The 17,026-nt window shown below is 41.3% G+C and overlaps 1 protein-coding gene across 4 annotated transcripts in view; it reads left to right on the plus strand.

Moving 5' to 3' along the window:
- The first annotated feature begins 6 nt into the window (after positions 1-6).
- The window catches only part of SETD3 (SET domain containing 3, actin histidine methyltransferase), a 63,426-nt gene continuing 46,406 nt past the window's right edge, over positions 7-17,026 (plus strand). For 2 of the 4 annotated variants that reach the window (XM_039712525.1, XM_039712529.1), the window contains exon 1: positions 7-88. The gene's annotated coding sequence lies outside the window, so the exon portion shown is untranslated. Of the gene's footprint in view, positions 89-1,088; positions 1,296-17,026 lie in introns of those variants that run through there. The other 2 variants (XM_039712528.1, XM_039712526.1) reach the window with 2 other exon arrangements.

The following is a 17,026-nucleotide window of genomic DNA, read 5'->3' on the forward strand; positions in this document are numbered from 1 at the left end:
CCTCCCCTCCGCGGGCAGCGGCGTCCGGCGCGGGCTCGGCTGCGCCGCTCCCTCCCTCGGGCCCGGCAGGAGCGGCCGCTGGCGGGAGGTAAGGCGGGGCCTGCCCGGGCCCCCTCCCCTGCCTCAGCCCCCCGCTCCGGCGCGGCACGGGCCCTTCCTCTCAACCCTCCGGGCGGCGTGGGCTCGCCCCGCTCCGCCGCCTCCTTCCCCGCAGGAGGCGCCGCTCTTTCCGGACACCCGCTCCCGGGGCGCGCCCCGCGGGCCTCGCCGGCCCTGCCTTCCCCCGCGGGGCTGCTCCGGGCCTCCCTCCCCCGGGAGCCGCAGCCCCCGTCGGGGCCCGCCCGGCCTTTCCCTCTCCCGCCGCCCGGCCGGAGGGGCTGGCGCGTCCCCGGGCCCGGCCCGCGCCGGTTCCTGCCGAGCGAGGCGTTTTCCCGTGCCCCATCCCCCCTCGGGAGGCTGATAGAAACGAGAGTAAAGCAAATGGCTTAAAACGGCTTTCCTCATGATGCAATTATTTTTTCGGGTTTTTTAAAAATAGGTGGTGCGGTTTGAATGCTCCCTGCTCCTGCTTCAGTTTCCCCCGGAGCCTCCCTCGGCCCCCGCTCCGCGGGTCCGGCTCGGGGGCGTCTCCGCGGGCCCTCAGAGCCCTCCTCTGGCTGGGAAGAGTGCTCGGCTCTCGTTCCTTTCTCGGCCCGTCCGCAGCCTGCTTTAGCAAAGGGGTTAAATCTTGGGAGGGGGAAAAAAAGAGAGGGGGAGTTAAAATTAGAATACATCGTAAGCTGTGTATTGACAGGGGTGTTACTCCTGAAACAGCCTCGCTATTTCAGCCTTCCCCTATTGCTACAACAGCTGCCTGTCCCATGAACTCTTCCTCTTCTTCCTTACCCAGCAACACTTGGTTAGAGTTGCTCGAGCTGAGGCTGTGCTTTGCCTTCAGTTCTTAGCAAATTCCTAAATTTTGAATTTGGCATGCAGTTTTTTACCCTGCATTCAGCTAACAGAATAGCTCCGTTCTTCCCTTTGGAAGTTGTCCCTCATGGTTCAAAGCTGCTCTTGCTCCGAGCTTGGTATCTGCTCTTCTGGATGGACTTGTCCTTGGAACCTAAGTTCGCTCAAGAGATCAAGCTGAAAGTAGATTGTCCCTTCTAAGAGCATGTAATGTAGGCACCTGTCTATTCAAGTGACAGCTTTGTTCTCCGAAAGCTGCTACAATGTTAGCTTAACGTCTTGCAAGTGTTTTCTGCCTTCAGTTGTTGTAATCCCGTAACTGTCAAGTGAAACATAAGCATTTGTAGGTGAGTAAAAAACAACTGTGGCGTTTTGTATGTCCACTATCAGGTTCCTGGCACAAAATAGTAATAAGCCAGTGTACAAGTTGTGGGCAGGAAAGGCATGATGGACTCAAAGGCGGGGGTGGCTTCCTGATATTTTCGCTCAATTAAGTAACTTAATATGGTAGAGATTCAAGCCTGCTGGCTTGTGCCTTAGTAAAGTTTTCAGTTATGTTTAGCAGGGATTGAAGTATATATTGCAGTAGAGTTGAAAACACATTCTTGAGATTGTGTGCTGAGAAATAGATTTAGGCTGTTGGGGGAAGAAATGCCACAAGCCCCAAAATCATTTGTAATCTGTATATCAGTATTTCCAGAGATGGCCTGATCTGTTGCTGAAGTCAGATGTGCCTTGAAATAGAATTCTGATGTCTGTATGGTACAGAAATTAAAAATAGACTGCATTATGCCTCTGTATGGAAAAGTGTACATCTTGGTGATATTTCCTATGTAATAAATCTATTTAGACATGCCACCATCATAGTGGTGCTGGTTATGTAGATAAATTGTGTAGTTCCCAGCAAGTGAGTATGTCAGTGGTCGCTCTTTGAAAGAAAAAGGATACTTTAAGGGTACTGGAGGTCTTAAGGGATTTGTATCTTTTCTAGTGGGCTGTCTTAATGCTCAGTGCATGAGACTTGTGGCTTAACCTTTTGGAAGCCTGGGTGGTTCTGTTAAGTTCTGCCCTACTGATGGCTGAGGTCAGGGTGGCTTGCTTTATTCTCAATTAGGAGTTGTATTATATGAAGTGAGGTTAATATTTTCTAAATTAAGAACATTATTTAGGAACATGCAGATAAAGACAGTACATAAGGGTTTTTAATTAATTCTGCTCTAAAGGAATTAGGGAAAAAAAAAGTTTGTGGGAGTCTTCAGGAGGAGCAAAATTCAAACAAAGGAATAAAATTATAAAAGTGGGTTGGTAACTTGGTAGAGTTTATCAGCTTCTTCTCTTCAAAGAGTAAGTATTTCTTCTTTTCTGGTCAAATAGTTGTCTGAGGATCTGATTCAAGAGAGAGGCAAGGGAGCTAAGAGCTTGTTTCCTGTGGATTGTTAGTAAACCACCTTCCCTACAAAGCTCAGTCAGGTGTTGATAGTAAGAAGCACTCCATCTGCTTAAGAAAGCTTTAATGGGAGCTCAAGGGGTAGGGGGACAAACCTATGGTAAATAATGTAATAGTTCCAAATTAACAAGCTGATAAAAGTGAATTAAGAAATACATACTTTTTTTGAGCTGTTTTGTTGGATATAGACTTTTTTTTTTGCCTTTTAGCATTTTGTGAAACCTTCAAATTAATAATTTCTTATCAGAGGTTTATATTTAATGCATGAGGCAGTCTTGTGCTTAGTATCTAGCTAGGTTCAACTGGGTGGGGAGGGAGATAGTGTCAAAATGACAGGATTTCCTTTTTTTAGTAGATTAGTGCTACCTCAAGCATTTGTAATCAGAATATTGTCAAGACATGTTTTCTTTGGTTCTAATTATAAGAATAAATGTCTTTTGGAATTTGATTCCCGACAATTAGCTAAATTTGTTGTACTTGGTGTTTTTTGTAAGTGCATCAAACAAATGTTTAGCTAATTTTAGTAGCTTCTTTTGATAGTATTCTGTAGATTGGCTTCTTCCCAGTAACACAGTTGCCACTATCACCATCATTCTTCCCTTAACCTTACACTCTAATGGGATTAGCAGCTTGTTCTTTGCAGAGTAGATGTATGCAGTGCATTCAGCAGTGGTTCAGTCTTTCCTCTTTTCCCAATGCTTTAGGCTTGTGCTCATGGCTGACACACCTGTGGTGGTGCAGCTGTTTATAGTAAAGGGAATTATTTGATTCTGACCATCCCTTGCCAAAGAGCTTGTTAGAGACACTTCATCTTCCTAGGTTTGGCTTTAGATGACTAATAATGTTTTTAACTTAGACAGTTATGTAAAATATGAGAAAGAATCTTTCAAAACTAAAAGTACAGCAGGAGCTCTTCATTGCTCCATAAAAATGGCCCATTAGTGTTGTCTGGCCTTAGTCTTGTGTATTTGGAGCTAGGCTTGTGTGTGTAGCAGTTAAGAAGTGACTTCATGCCCAAGTGTATTTTAACATTGATTTGCATTTTTGGTCTTGCCCTTCCTCTGCTTTAACCTTCTTTGCTCCCTTTTTCTGTTTTTAGCTGCTCTGCCCTACATTGGCTCTTGCTTACATCTCTTCTAACAAATGACTATTCCAGTTGCTCCATCTATTCCTGCCCTTCCTTTACCACTTCCCATACCATTCAGCTAGTCTGTTAATCCTTTTTCTTTCTTTGAAATAAGGAAGAATTCGAGCTGTATTCTTTCATTTCAGTTCTGGGTTCTGTGACCAGGCCAAAGCAGCAGACCTGTCACTGCAGGAGGCTTCCACCTGTATATTAACCTGGGCTGCATCATGCAGAGGTGTGAATGACTGTGCTTGAGATCAGTTTTATCTCCTGTACTGGTGTTTACAGGCTGTGAAGCTGACCAGATGTAGGTAATACATAAAGCAAAAATAAAGGAAAATATGTGTTTCTGAGTACTTCTAATATCCTATTAGGAATCAAAATACAATATAATTTGTAACTTGAGAGATATTGTTTTACTTTTCAGTAGGCTTTTCTGAGCCTGATGTTAAAGTCTGTTATGTACTGGGGGATGACAGATTAGTTGACTTATTTTATTCTTGGGTATATTCCCAATATATCTGAAGGAATTGGATAACCTGTCCTGGAAGTGCCTACAGCAGTGTTTAAACACATGGTTTTCAACTAGTGTTTTAATGTAGACCAAAATTGTTTTTGTAATTGAAGATAGGCTGTAAAGTCTGTCAGTTCTATTCAGTTCCTTTTTTATTGTTTCTGTTATGAGTGTGATAACCTGCACTGAAAGGAGGGGAGTCAGTCTCTGGGGCTCCTGTGTTAGCTGTCTGATTCTAGCCTTTTGCATGCAGATTAGTTTGCAGATTGTTCTTTTTATATGTTTGGATATATTTTAGAATATGATAAATAATGATGGAATCATCTCAGTAAAACTAAGCTGCTTATATTACAAATGCTGCCTGTATTTCTTAGTTAATCTTGCTTTGTCTTTAATGCTTTATAGCACTAGTGCCCAAAGTTTTCAAGTAATGTTTCAGCAGAGTAGGAAGAGGATGTGGTGTGTGGATTTCTGCTTCCACAGAACCTGTATTGCTGGTCCAGAACTTCCTGTATGCTGGATCTTGCCTGGTGTGCCCATTCCAATGCCAAGCTAAGAAAAGATGAGTTACTTTGTGGGAAGGGGTTGGTGCCAACCAAGCATGAGGTACAGGCTGTTCCCTGCCCTTGACAGGTCCTGTGGGGGCTGTCTTTGTGGCCACTGTTGGAGGTGCTTGATTATCTTTATTTGATGACAGTTTATAGATGTAGCCATATAATAACCTCAAGAACTGAGAGAAGGGGATTTTGCATTTAACAACTTTTGCATTTAAATACTTCTGACAAGGACTTCTGAAAGATCTCTTTTTACAGGTTTGCCTCTAGGTAATTCAAATGAACTGATGTATGCAATTATATAATTTGTGGAACTGTATGTCTACTTTGTCCCAGTGCTCAAGTCATCAGTGAGGATGATAATCAGTGTTAGTCCCAGTACTAATCCCTGGGCTATGCCGGTGTGACCGGTCTGCAGCTGAGCTTCCTGCCATTCACCACAACCTCTTGAATCCAGCAGTGCAGCCAGTTTTCTGTCCACCTCACTGTCCACTGCTTTTGCTGGTAGTTCATCAGCTTGTGTGAGTATGTGATGGGAGATGTTGTTAAAAGCCTTATCAATGCAGAGATGAACAGCATGCACTGCTGTCCCATCAAGGTTACTTGCTTCAACAGCTTCCCTTCACTCGGCACTGTGAGGCCACATCTGGAGTGCAGTGTCCAGTTCTGAGCCCCCCAGCATAAGAGGTGGAGTTAGCACTGTGAGGCCACGTCTGGAGTGCAGTGTCCAGTTCTGAACCCCCCAGCATAAGAGGTGGAGTTACTGAAGAGGGGCCAATACGATGATTAAGGGACTTCCCTCATATGAAGAGAGGCTGGGAGAGTTGAGACTGTTTGCCCTGGAGAAAAGAAGGCTCAGCAGGATCTTCTCAGTGTGTACAAATACCTGAAGGGATGGTGGGCCAGGTTTTTTTGTGGGTGCCCAGTGACAAGAAATAAGAGGCACAAACTGCAACAGAGGATATTCTCTCTGAGCATCAGGAAATACTTTCTTACTGTCAAGGTTCCTGAGCACAGTTTGGAGATGGGGGCTCCATTCAGCCCCCCAGCATAAGAGGTGGAGTTACTGAAGAGGGGCCAATACGATGATTAAGGGACTTCCCTCATATGAAGAGAGGCTGGGAGAGTTGAGACTGTTTGCCCTGGAGAAAAGAAGGCTCAGCAGGATCTTCTCAGTGTGTACAAATACCTGAAGGGATGGTGCAAAGATGGCAGGGCCAGGTTTTTTTGTGGGTGCCCAGTGACAAGAAATAAGAGGCACAAACTGCAACAGAGGATATTCTCTCTGAGCATCAGGAAATACTTTCTTACTGTCAAGGTTCCTGAGCACAGTTTGGAGATGGGGGCTCCATTCTTTGAGATATTTAAAATCTGTCTGGATATGATCCTGGGCAGCTGGCTCTAGGAGGCACTGCCTGAGCAGAGGGGTTGAACAGGTCAGTCTCCAATGGTCCCATTCAGTGTGAGATTTTTTTTTTAAAGTTTGCTTAAATATTTATATTCCTGATCCTATTTCACCAAAGATCCATCAAATTTCAGGACCTTCTTGTTTTTCTTGTACTTTGTCCCTTGCCAGATTCAGTTCAAATGGGCTTTAGCTTTCCTGTCTCCACCCTTGCATGCTCAAACAATACCTTGATTTTTGCTGAGTAGGCTGGCCATGCTTTCACCTCTTCTGTTTCTTTGTTTGAGTTTTGTCAGGAGTGTTTTGTCCATTGATGCATACCTGTCATCTTCATTTAACATCCTGCACATAAAGGTGGAGCATTGCTGAGCTTGGAAGAAATGATGGTTGAAAGTCTCACCTCTTAAGATCTTTATAATGATGGAGTTGTAGCAGAATAGTTTATTTCCATCCTGAAGTTCTCGATTGTGTACTCTTAGAAGAAGTGAAAGTAGTAGGGTGCTAGAGTGTATTTCATAAAACCATGAACAGATGCCTGAATTAACAAACACCAAGTTACCTTTGTGCATCAAATCTCTAGTTCCAGGCAGCTGTGGAAGATTTGTTTTAGCATTCAGTATGAATGCTTTTTTCCCTGAATACAACAGAATATAATTTATCATTTTCAAAAGTAGAAGGCGTTGGGCATATAGATGCTTTTGTTAAATTTTTGATACTTGCTCTACAGACAGCATTTCAGGTCATTGTTAAAATGGTTCATTGTTGAAATAGTTGTTTTAGTGCATTGGTAATCACTATTGCTTATTCTGCTTTTAATGTTTGTTTTCTCAGACTTTCACTGGGATAGGATGAATTATCACCAATATGCTCTTCTATTCTTTTGATAGAAAGGGACAGAGGTTGATATCAGTGATCATAGAGTTGGTCTTCTTGCTTCTTCAAAACCAGTGATAAAATGTTCAGATCTTCCAGTCTTAGCTGGTCTTTCCTGCATCTATTTACAGGTTTATTTATTCAGTTTTGTCAGTTGAACCCTAGATACAATAGCATTTCTTTAATGCATCTATATAGTTTCTTGTTGAATATGTTACTCAGAAATAGCTACTGGCTTGTATCTAAAAGTCTCTGACCCATTTGTCCAGGGTTTAGTTTTTCACATAAACAAAACTGACTTTTCAAAATAGGCTCACAGCCTTCTGGGTCAGCCTCCACTGCCTTATACAAGCTGTGGCATCTGGGTGGTCTGTGAGCTTCCAGGTGGCATGGTTAGAGCTGCTGGGATTCAGGAAACTGGTGACTGACACATTTCAACAGTCTTGTTGTGGAACTCCAGCTCTAACCTCTGCAAACCAGCAGCCATTGTATAACTTCTACTGCTCACTTTGGAGGGTAACTGCCTGTCTTTGGATATTCCTGGTATGTCTTGGTGTCATTTTATATATATATATGTATTGATGGTCTCGCAGCTGGACAATCCCTTCTTTGGAAACTGCCATTTTCAAATGAAGTGGATCTTAGCAGGAAGCTGAGCTGTATATAGATGAATTTCTTTGCTTAAGGAACTTTGTGTGTTGGGATAGTATTTTTAGACTTGCAGAAAGTAATAAGGGTTGGCTGGTGAAGAAAGGAATGGCTGGTTACTTTGGATGACCACCTACAATGTGTAATCTTCCCCTTTGCTAAGCAGAGTTGCATTGATAGCATATTAATATATTAACTTTACTTAAAATAGAGAAGCATCCATCCCCTCTGGGGTATGCTGCACCTGATTCTGTCAGTCAGGAGCAAGTAAAATGGATGTTGTCAGACCAATTTGAGAAGCTCTGTGTGCTGATACAGTGAGTACACTAATAGAACTGTAAAACTTAGAATTGCAGAAAATGACTGTTGGGTTTTCATGTGGTTGTCAGATTCAGATTTTATCTGTTCTCAGAGTCAGCATTCAAGCAGTTATTTGTTCCCAGCTGATGCTTGGGAACAGTGAGCTCTGTAAGGGCTCATGAAATTACAATTTTTGCATTTGTCAATGCCCTATTTGAAAATAGAATTCTTGTTTTCAAGACAATGACAGATAATATTATGATTTCCTTCTGTCACTGTAGGATGCCTGGCTTCTACAACCTGTTTCTCTGGCTTACTGAGTCTTTGAATCCATGCCTGAATATAAAAAAACTGGCCTGTTGCACTTTGAGTTTGGGCATTTAGAAGAAGAAATGAATAGACTAATAAAAAAAAAATGCTTGCTGTATTCTGTGATGTCTGAAAGTTGGTCTCTAAGTGGTTTGGAGGTATAGTGTAGAGTTTCATATAATGATATGAACAGCCAAAAACTTTGCTAACTCTAGTAAACAGTGATTGCAGTCTTAAAGACATGGTGTATGCCTGGTTTGAAAGTGGGAATTAGTGTAATGATGCTGTTTTTATTTTCATACTGGGGTTTTACTGTAGCCCTGCAAGACAGCAAAATTCTGTGCAACTTCGAGGGATTTTACCTTCTGTAAAGATAAAGTTGTGTCTTTTCCAGAAAACTCTCAAATGACAGATCAGGTTAATAACAAAAAAGTTGGTTTGAGCACATTTCTGCAGACTTCTGTCCTGCTCCTGTATCATGTGTTGGCCTAAGACCTGGGGCATGACCAGTCTAGTTTTGGAAAGTGCTGCTGCTCCCAGAATGCACTTTTTTTTTTTTTTTTTTTTTGGTGTTGGATAGAGATTCACTAGTGTCACCTGCAGGAAGGTATCAGGTGCAGCTCTGCTACAATGGCCACGGTGTTTGTATTCAGTTCTGTCCTTTGTGTCTCTCAGGAAGAATTACTCGGTCTGAGTAGAAGTCATCTCTATCTATTTACAAATTTGCCTGACTTAGAGATAATGGTTCTATTTGTGGTAGCAGGAAACTCAGCTACAAGAACTGGGAATCATAACACTGACAACCAGTCTTTTCTGGAGCCGTGCTGCTGTTTTTTCCCTTGTTTGAGATTATATTCAGTAGGAACAAATTTTCTTTTTGTGCTGATGGATATAAGTATCATCTTGCAAGTGTTGCAGATGTGACTTGTTATTAACAGAGTGTCCCTTTGTGGTCCTTTATGGCCGAATGAGACCTGGTGGTGTTGCTGGTGAGGGACATGGGGCTGTGACAGCAGGCCCTGAGGCTGCAGCTTGAGCTGGATTCTTGCTGCAGCACAGGAAGCCATGCAGGTCTCAGATGAGATGAAAGGTGCAGGGTCTGCAGGGGCCTGGGGCTGTTGAAAGGCCAAACTGCTGGAATCTGGCTCAAGTGGATTATCTTTGCTGGCTGTGCAGGATTGAGATAGGCAGGAAACTAGGAAGGAAGGTACTTGGAAATAAAAACATTGAAATCTTAGTTTGGAGGAGTCAGCAGCAAGACAAGCTCAGCTTCCTAGAGGTTTGTGGAAAGACTACAGAAATCTTTTCAGCTCTAAAGGTACTTGGAAATAAAAACATTGAAATTTTAGTTTGGAGGAGTCAGCGGCAAGACAAGCTCAGGCTTCCTAGAGGTTTGTGGAAAGACTACAGAAATCTTTTCAGCTCTATCTGAACATATTGAAATACTGCTTGTAGGGTCTGGTCAGCCCTACCCTGTGATTCAGTGCATGGCTGGGGGTCAGAGGGATAGGTTGAGGAAATGCCTAGGGGTGTGCACCAAATTAAGACAGGGCAGGAAAACAGATTCTCAGCAGACATGTTAACAGTTTATTAGGATACTAGAGGCAGTTACCTTGTGGAAACATGCTGGTCAATCTTTCTGCCTCTGCAAAGAGGAGACCTTTGTTCAGAAAGTTATGTGGCCTTCCTAGATATTTTAGAACTGGAGTGAGCAATGTGCTTACTCTGTAATGTGTGTGCTAAAATAAATGTTTAAAAGATTTCTTTTTTGGCTTGTGTTGTCACCTGTAAGCATACCAGAACAACAAGTACAGCCTATCGTTCTTCTAAATTGTGAGGATTAACATTCTGAGAAGATTATAGAAGTTTACAGTGCCTTATAGTCTGTATACATTTTGTTTATTACTTTATCAAACATCTGAAAGGTCGGGGATGAAGCTAGGTAACACCTAATACTGTTGTGCCTTACTTGTTCCTTAGAGCCCAGTAAATGTGTATGTTAAAAGCTTCTTTATTTCAAACCACTGCACAGTTTGAGTAAACATGGAAGAGACTGTAAGGTCACAAGTTGCCAACTATGAATGCCAGAAGGTATGAAGGGGCTTGAAAGAATATGCTGCTTCATTTTCCAGGTCTAGAATAAAAATATCAGAAAACTGCCAGTGTTTTTCTTGAAGCTTCTACCTACTGGAATAATCAGCATTTTAGCCACTAGCTAGGGAGTGGGCTTAAGGCAAATGGGTTTGGAAGACTTTCTGACAGTTGTTTAGCCCTCAATTACATCACTTATTAGGCATTCATAACAGAAACTTCTTAATTTTTTTTCAATGTGCATAGCTCTTAAATGTTGTCAGAAGTTCCTCACCCAACTGTCAAATAGTACTCTTTTGGGATTTAGAAATGCAGAGTGCTTGGTCTGCCCCGGGTGGTTTGAGGACACTGAAATTGCAGTGAATTGAAGTGTAATCATAACTGGCCTTGAGGGCTGTGATCTCTTCTGTAAGGGTTTCCCAGCAAAAGAAGCAGCTCTGTAAAAAAGTAAAATGGTAAATTGTTTCTTGCAAGCTATTAAGGAGCATCCCCAGAGTATTTCTTATCAATTGCATTGCAGAAAATCTGTGCACTGATCCAATTCATACATTGGCAACCATTGCATGACTCCTTGAACTTCACATGGAATGAATGACAGTAATGCTCATTCATTATTCCCATAAATGAGCAGTGATAGATTTTTCTATATATGTGTTCAGTGAGCTGATGTTGCCCTGAACCCAGAGCAGGAAGGCAGGCCAGGTGTACCCTCTGTGTGGGTAAAAGAGCAGCACATTCTCATGGGGATGTAGTGCCACACTGAAGTTTTTGCCTCCATGCAACCATGGTCCTATATCAGCACAATCTGTCAGGTGTATTTCAGAAGTGTACAAGGCACACAGTATAATTTCCCAGCAAGCCCATTAACTGGCATAACTATTCCCAAGTCTTGGAAAGGTTGAGAAGAGGTACACAAATACCCAATGGATTTCTCCAAACTTGTCTTTTCATTGTTCACACTAGTTTCTGCTGTAGTTCCTGGCTGCAGCCTGGAAGCCCTGAGAATTCAATAAACATTTCTGGACCATGTTTTGTCTCTTGTGGTCTGATAGTGATCCTAAACTCTCTTGGTCAGGATGAAGTGCCGCCAGTACCACCTTGACTACATCTTTAAGGAATTCATCTGCTTCAGAAGCTTGATGGAACAGCTGTGCTTCAAACTCTTAGCTGCAAAAAAAAATACAGCAGTTACTTTAAAACTGCTTAGAATCCCTTCTTTAAGGACAGGGTATTCCAGGAAGCAACGTGAAACTGTAGCTGAATTCAGATATTTATAATTTCAAGCACAGTTTAATTGTACATGCTGGGTAGTGTCAATTCAGTGTCCAAATATAGATACTTAAGTAGTTTTTTGTTTCCAGCAGTGGTATTGAAACGTTCAGCCAATTTAAGTCGGTACAAGACATGAATGTATAATGAAACTCGTTTTGAGGGCAAGGATTGTGTGTGTTGCCACATAGCCTAGAACAAGTTTTGAAGCTTGTGAAACGTGTTTTCTGCTGTGGATATCATCTTTCCTTCCTGCTTTTCATTAGAGTCATTTGCAGGTGGTTTTTTGGTAACTTTGTGAACGTATTGGAAGGGTTCTGTGGGTAGTAAGTTCTTTTCAGTAAAGTGCAGGTGATATATTTGATGTATGGTTACCTCTGCATCGCCTGGCTGCTTGCAGGAGTAACTTCACCATGAGAACTAGTTACATGGGAAGGGTGCCAGGGCTGTGGCCATCCCTGTAGAGGATGTGCTGCCTGTGAGACTGGAGATGTGGTTTGTCAGTGTGATGGCCCTACATAATTATCTAATTGGAAAGGAGCAGTGTAGGAGGCAATAGTAAATCATACTGGAGTTGCAGTAGGTGTAGAAAGCAGAGGGTAGCAAAGGTGTTAAAGGAAAAACTAAGCTGAACTGAGAGGAGAATATTTCAGTGTGTAGCAATAATTGTGGGCCCAATTGCTACTAGGTTGCTTGAGGGCATTCCACTTATGTGGAATTATTGTTGCAATTAAACAGTAGTCCTTGGCATTAAGTGTCTTCAGCTTTAAATCTCTTCCTTTGAGACAATCCAGTTAATTGGAATATATGTTATTGCCTAGTTATGTGTTATTTATGCTATTGACTAGAATGCAATTTAAAAAGGACTTAAGCAAAATCTACACAGTGTTACCAAAGAATTTTTTTTTTGCTATTCAGCTAGGCTCCTTGCCTTCTGCTCTAGCTGTTACATGAAGCGGGTCACAGTAAATATGTAACGATATGTATCAATATGTAAGTCTTTTCAGTACATTCTAGAGAAATTGAAAAAAAAAAAGTGGATTGTGTACACACACCCCCCTTTTTTTTTCAGTAACACAAATGGAGTAATGGGCTAAATTTTTATTAGTTGTTCTTTCCCCCATTTATAGAGGTGCTGCCTCTTTTGTGGTTGAAATTACTATGATTCTTAGTAACCAAAACAGAGCTATGTGAAGTGTACATTTTGGGTTAAAAAACAATTGCCATGGAAATATATACTTAGATAGCATCATTTGAAAGTCGTAACTGCATGCAAGGCCTTGCCAAAATTACAAAGCACATCAGCTGTCTTGAGCTGGGACAGAACTGCTCTTAGCTGTTCATTCTGGAGCAATGTATTGAGTGTTACAGTGATTTGTTGCACCTCTGTAAACATAGTATTGCTTAATTTTAACTTGTCCCTTCATAGTTATCAATGCAACTAATTTTTCTGCTTTTGCAAAGTAGTCTGACTAAGCAAATACAGGAAATGATGATGGCTGGTCCTAGTTTTTGATCTCATTAGTCATCATTAGTATTGAGATTTCCATGAAGACACTTTGTAAATGTGCCAGCATGGCCAAGGAGTTGCTGTCTGAAATGACATACTGAAGTGATTTTGAGCCTTGCTGGCACATTGCAATGGCAAGTAGAACAGGTTGTGTTAAGCCATCACAGGACCTATTTTTGAAAACTGTGGAATATTTAGATCTTTAGAAAGACATTTAAGTACAGCAAAGGTAGCACATAATTGCTAGCTCATGTCTTAGCATATGAACACTTTTACTTAAGCGTTGTGTAGTATGTATGTGCACAGGATAACAGGTAAAATCAAAGTAACTTTCTATGATGTACTGGCTAATAAATATTTTGGTCCATATTAACATTTCTGTATTTATGGTTATGCCATTTGGGAAGTTTTCTTGTGTGAGCACTGGGAGGCTGGATCTAGAAAACAACTAATCTTACTTGTTTTGTAGACTAAACTTTTTCAAAGTTTCTTTTATATGTTGAGGGCGTTTCTTCTGGGATTACACTGCCATAGCAAACAGCTCTTCCAGGACAAAACAAGTAAGTAGTGTTCTCACAAACAATCAGAATTTTGCATCTGGGTTTATTGAAGCATATGTCAACCATGTGACTGTCTTATGCCTTTGTAAACAGCCCATATGAAGAGTTGATTAAAAAGATGGTCTAGCTGAAAAACAGATGCTTTGCAAGAACTGGATTTTTTAAAATAAGTACAAAAGCAAAAATGTTATCTAACAATTTTTTTTGGTTTACTTAGTTGATGTTAACTGTTTTTAAAGCAATGGCATACATTTGCTGTAATTATACTCAAACTCATCCTGTAGTAAGAGAAAGCATTCATTTGGAAGCATTAAGAACATGGACATAGATTTCCAGCAATTTTTTTGCCAGTAAGTTCTCTTCATTAGCAAAGACTAGAGAGACATTTTCTCTATCAGTCTTTATTTTGTCCCCATTGGGGTAAAAATTTATTCTTAATCAGTTAAATTTATTTAGGTGATCATACTTTTCATATGGTACTGTGTCTTCTTCAGAGAACAGCAAAGCTTACGACCACTGGTGTGGTAGACTCCTCGAAGAAAAAAAACCAAACTTGTGAGAAGCAAGTATCCCAGAGAGGGCAGATAGAGGTAAATGGTACCTATCTCCTGATGGGAGTAAAATCCATCTGCTAAGTGAGAAAGATGAGAAAAGGTATGGGAAGGAAATAACTGAATCAAAAGACGTGAGGCTTTCAAAGACTATTTCTCAGAAAGGCTGTTCTTTTTAGGAAGTGATGGTGACAACCTGTTTCATTTGCTTTACCTGAGAGATGAAATGTTCAGAGTCCTATTGCAAATAGATCATGTGGTTAAATCAGATCTTTGAAAAGAAAATAAATGTGGGTTTGTGTATGAAGTAGGAGAAGCTGCCCTGGATAATTTCACTGGCCTCCTGAAGAAGGGAAGTGTACTGCATTGCATCTTGGGCTGCAAGAAGCAATGTGAACATATCAGAGAAAATCCCTGTGTCCTGCTTTTCCTGTAGGTCTCTGAGTAGCCTGCTCTTGATTGCTGTCACTGTTACTTTTCCTCTGGCAAAAGAGGTGAGGGGAGAAGAAAAATAAAGGAATCTGTGGTAAGGATGAAAACCGCAGACTTTACAGAGAAACAGAGCAGGGCAACTTCTCACTATTCCTCCAGGAGATGGTGGATGCTGTTCAGTGCAGTCCTTTGTAGATTGGAAGATATGAGGAAATGTCGTGTTTTTTAATCAAGAAGATTGTGGAGGAAGACCTGTGGCTTCGGGTGGTCTTGAGTTCAGGAAGCAGACACTAGAAAGGGAGGGGGCAATGGTAAACAGAACCTCATAAAATGGAATTAAAAACAAACTGCAGCATGTAACCAGTATAAGTGTGTTCCAGGATCACTCTCTGCCTGCAGAATGTGAGTTTCTGGAGCTGTGGGTTGCTGCTGGAGATGGCTTTCTTGACTTGACATTCAAATGAAAAGCCTAAGCAGCTGGCCTATATTTTAGATAGAATAGTGTTCAGATTAACTAGCCAGAAGGAGCTGCATTTGAGGGGTGCAAGTTGTTTTGGGAGTGCAGAAGATCCTAGGGCACCCTCTGTTGTGTTGTGCATTGGACTGATTATAAGTACAGCATCTTGCCACGAGGAGCACATGTATCAAAGCTAGCCCTTCAAGGAAATTGTGTGGGTTATGGCTAAGGGAAACATAAATTCACATTGTATTTTAAGTGGAATGCAGTCATAAGTGGAAAAAATATGGGAACATATATTTCTATTATTAATCTCGTTAATACTTTATTTAGGTTATTTTTATCTGTGTTGTCATCAGTGTTACAGAAATACTTCAGATCCTGTTAAAAAAAAAAAAAGCTGCCTTGTTATTATTCCTCTATACAATCACAGAAGGTCCAACTTCCAAAAGAGCTTGCAGCTTAAACAGAAGACCTGAGACATGCTGGAGAAAGAAAATACACAGACAGTGAATTGCAATGACATTTGTATTTAGAACAGCTTTTGGGACAAGTTTGTAGAGGAAATGGAAGGAAAAGGAAAAGGCGGTCATAGGAGAGGAGAATTAATAGCAAGAAGAGAAGGGGTGGAGTACATCAAAGATGAAAGAGCTGGGGGGAAAGGGATTGAATCAGTAACTAATTAGTCATTTATTTAGTGGGAACATTTAGATTAATACCTTAGGAGTGATGAGAATGTTAATGTGGTTTCCAAGTGACATGATGTAGGTGGTTTTCAGAAGAAAACATAGCATTCATTGTAAATGTATAAGCTGAATTTTTCTTAAAGATCACAGATCTCTTCCTCCACCCACACTGTTCTTACACTTCTTGATTTCATCTATTTGCTATGAAATGTATTTTTCTTTTTAGCCACAGTCATAAGATTCATGTTTAGGAGAAAAAACCAAACTTGATCAGTTGAAGCAAAAGATCACATTCTGCGTAGAACTGGTCATATCAAGTGTAAAGTTGTGTTCTCCTACATACAGATTGGAGAGCTCCTGTCAGTTGCCTATAAGCATTAAACTTGTCCTTTAAGACCCTGGCTTCTTAACATATGTTGATGTAAGAGATGATACACTTCCCTCTCTGAAGCAGAGGGGAAAAGGACTTAGGCTAGGCAGTCAAGCTAGAAGAAGAAATTGCAAGCCTCATTTGTGTGCATCCCACTCATCTGTCCTCCCTTTTGATGCTGCCAAGGAATGTATCCCACAGCCACCTACAATGCACACCTCTCCTTGCTCTTTGCCTGGCTTGAGAATTCCCTTGTCTTCTCCTTGTCTGCCCTTGTTTACCCATATGTATCCTTCCAATACAGATTCTAGATCTGCACCCCTCTGCCATCTGTGCCCGTGTGTGCCAGGAGAGATGCATGGAGTGGTAACTATTATGTAACAATGAGAACATACTGTAATTAGTATCTACAAGGATCTGAATTAAAGATGCGATCTTAAGATACTGCGTTGAAATGTACTGAGTCCTTGAAGCAAAGTTAAACTTGGAGAGATAACTCTTGCTATGGGAATTCCTAACTTGGTTGGTATTGTAAAATTCTGGCCAACTTTTGGGTAGCTGGTTTACTGCTCTGTAAAGTAAAGAGTAATAGCTGAAGCTATTCCAAGTCCCAGAGGAGATGAGGAGGGTGACAGAGCACAACAGAGATTCTGAGGCCACTGGAAAAGAAAGTGAGATACACATCCAGAAGAAATCAGACTTCGTGTGGTCTGCATCATGTGGGATAATTTTTTTAAATCCAGCACAGTTAAAAATTAACATAGTGTTTACTTAGAGCAATGATCATATTCACAGTTTTGTAACAGAGGTTGCAAGCTTGTATTTTTACCCAGTTAGAGAGAGGGAGAGCTGGGTGTCTTTACAGTGCTCAGTGGTAGGTCTTTTAATTTTTTTCCTATCAAACCTGACTGCAGCTCTGTATAGCACTACAGTGAACTGGGGGGTTTGTTAATGATTAAATGGAAGTTTTTTTCTG

This window comes from Passer montanus, unplaced genomic scaffold (genome assembly GCF_014805655.1).
Source record: "Passer montanus isolate IOZ18808 unplaced genomic scaffold, ASM1480565v1 scaffold27, whole genome shotgun sequence".
Classification (NCBI taxonomy): Eukaryota; Metazoa; Chordata; class Aves; order Passeriformes; family Passeridae; genus Passer; species Passer montanus.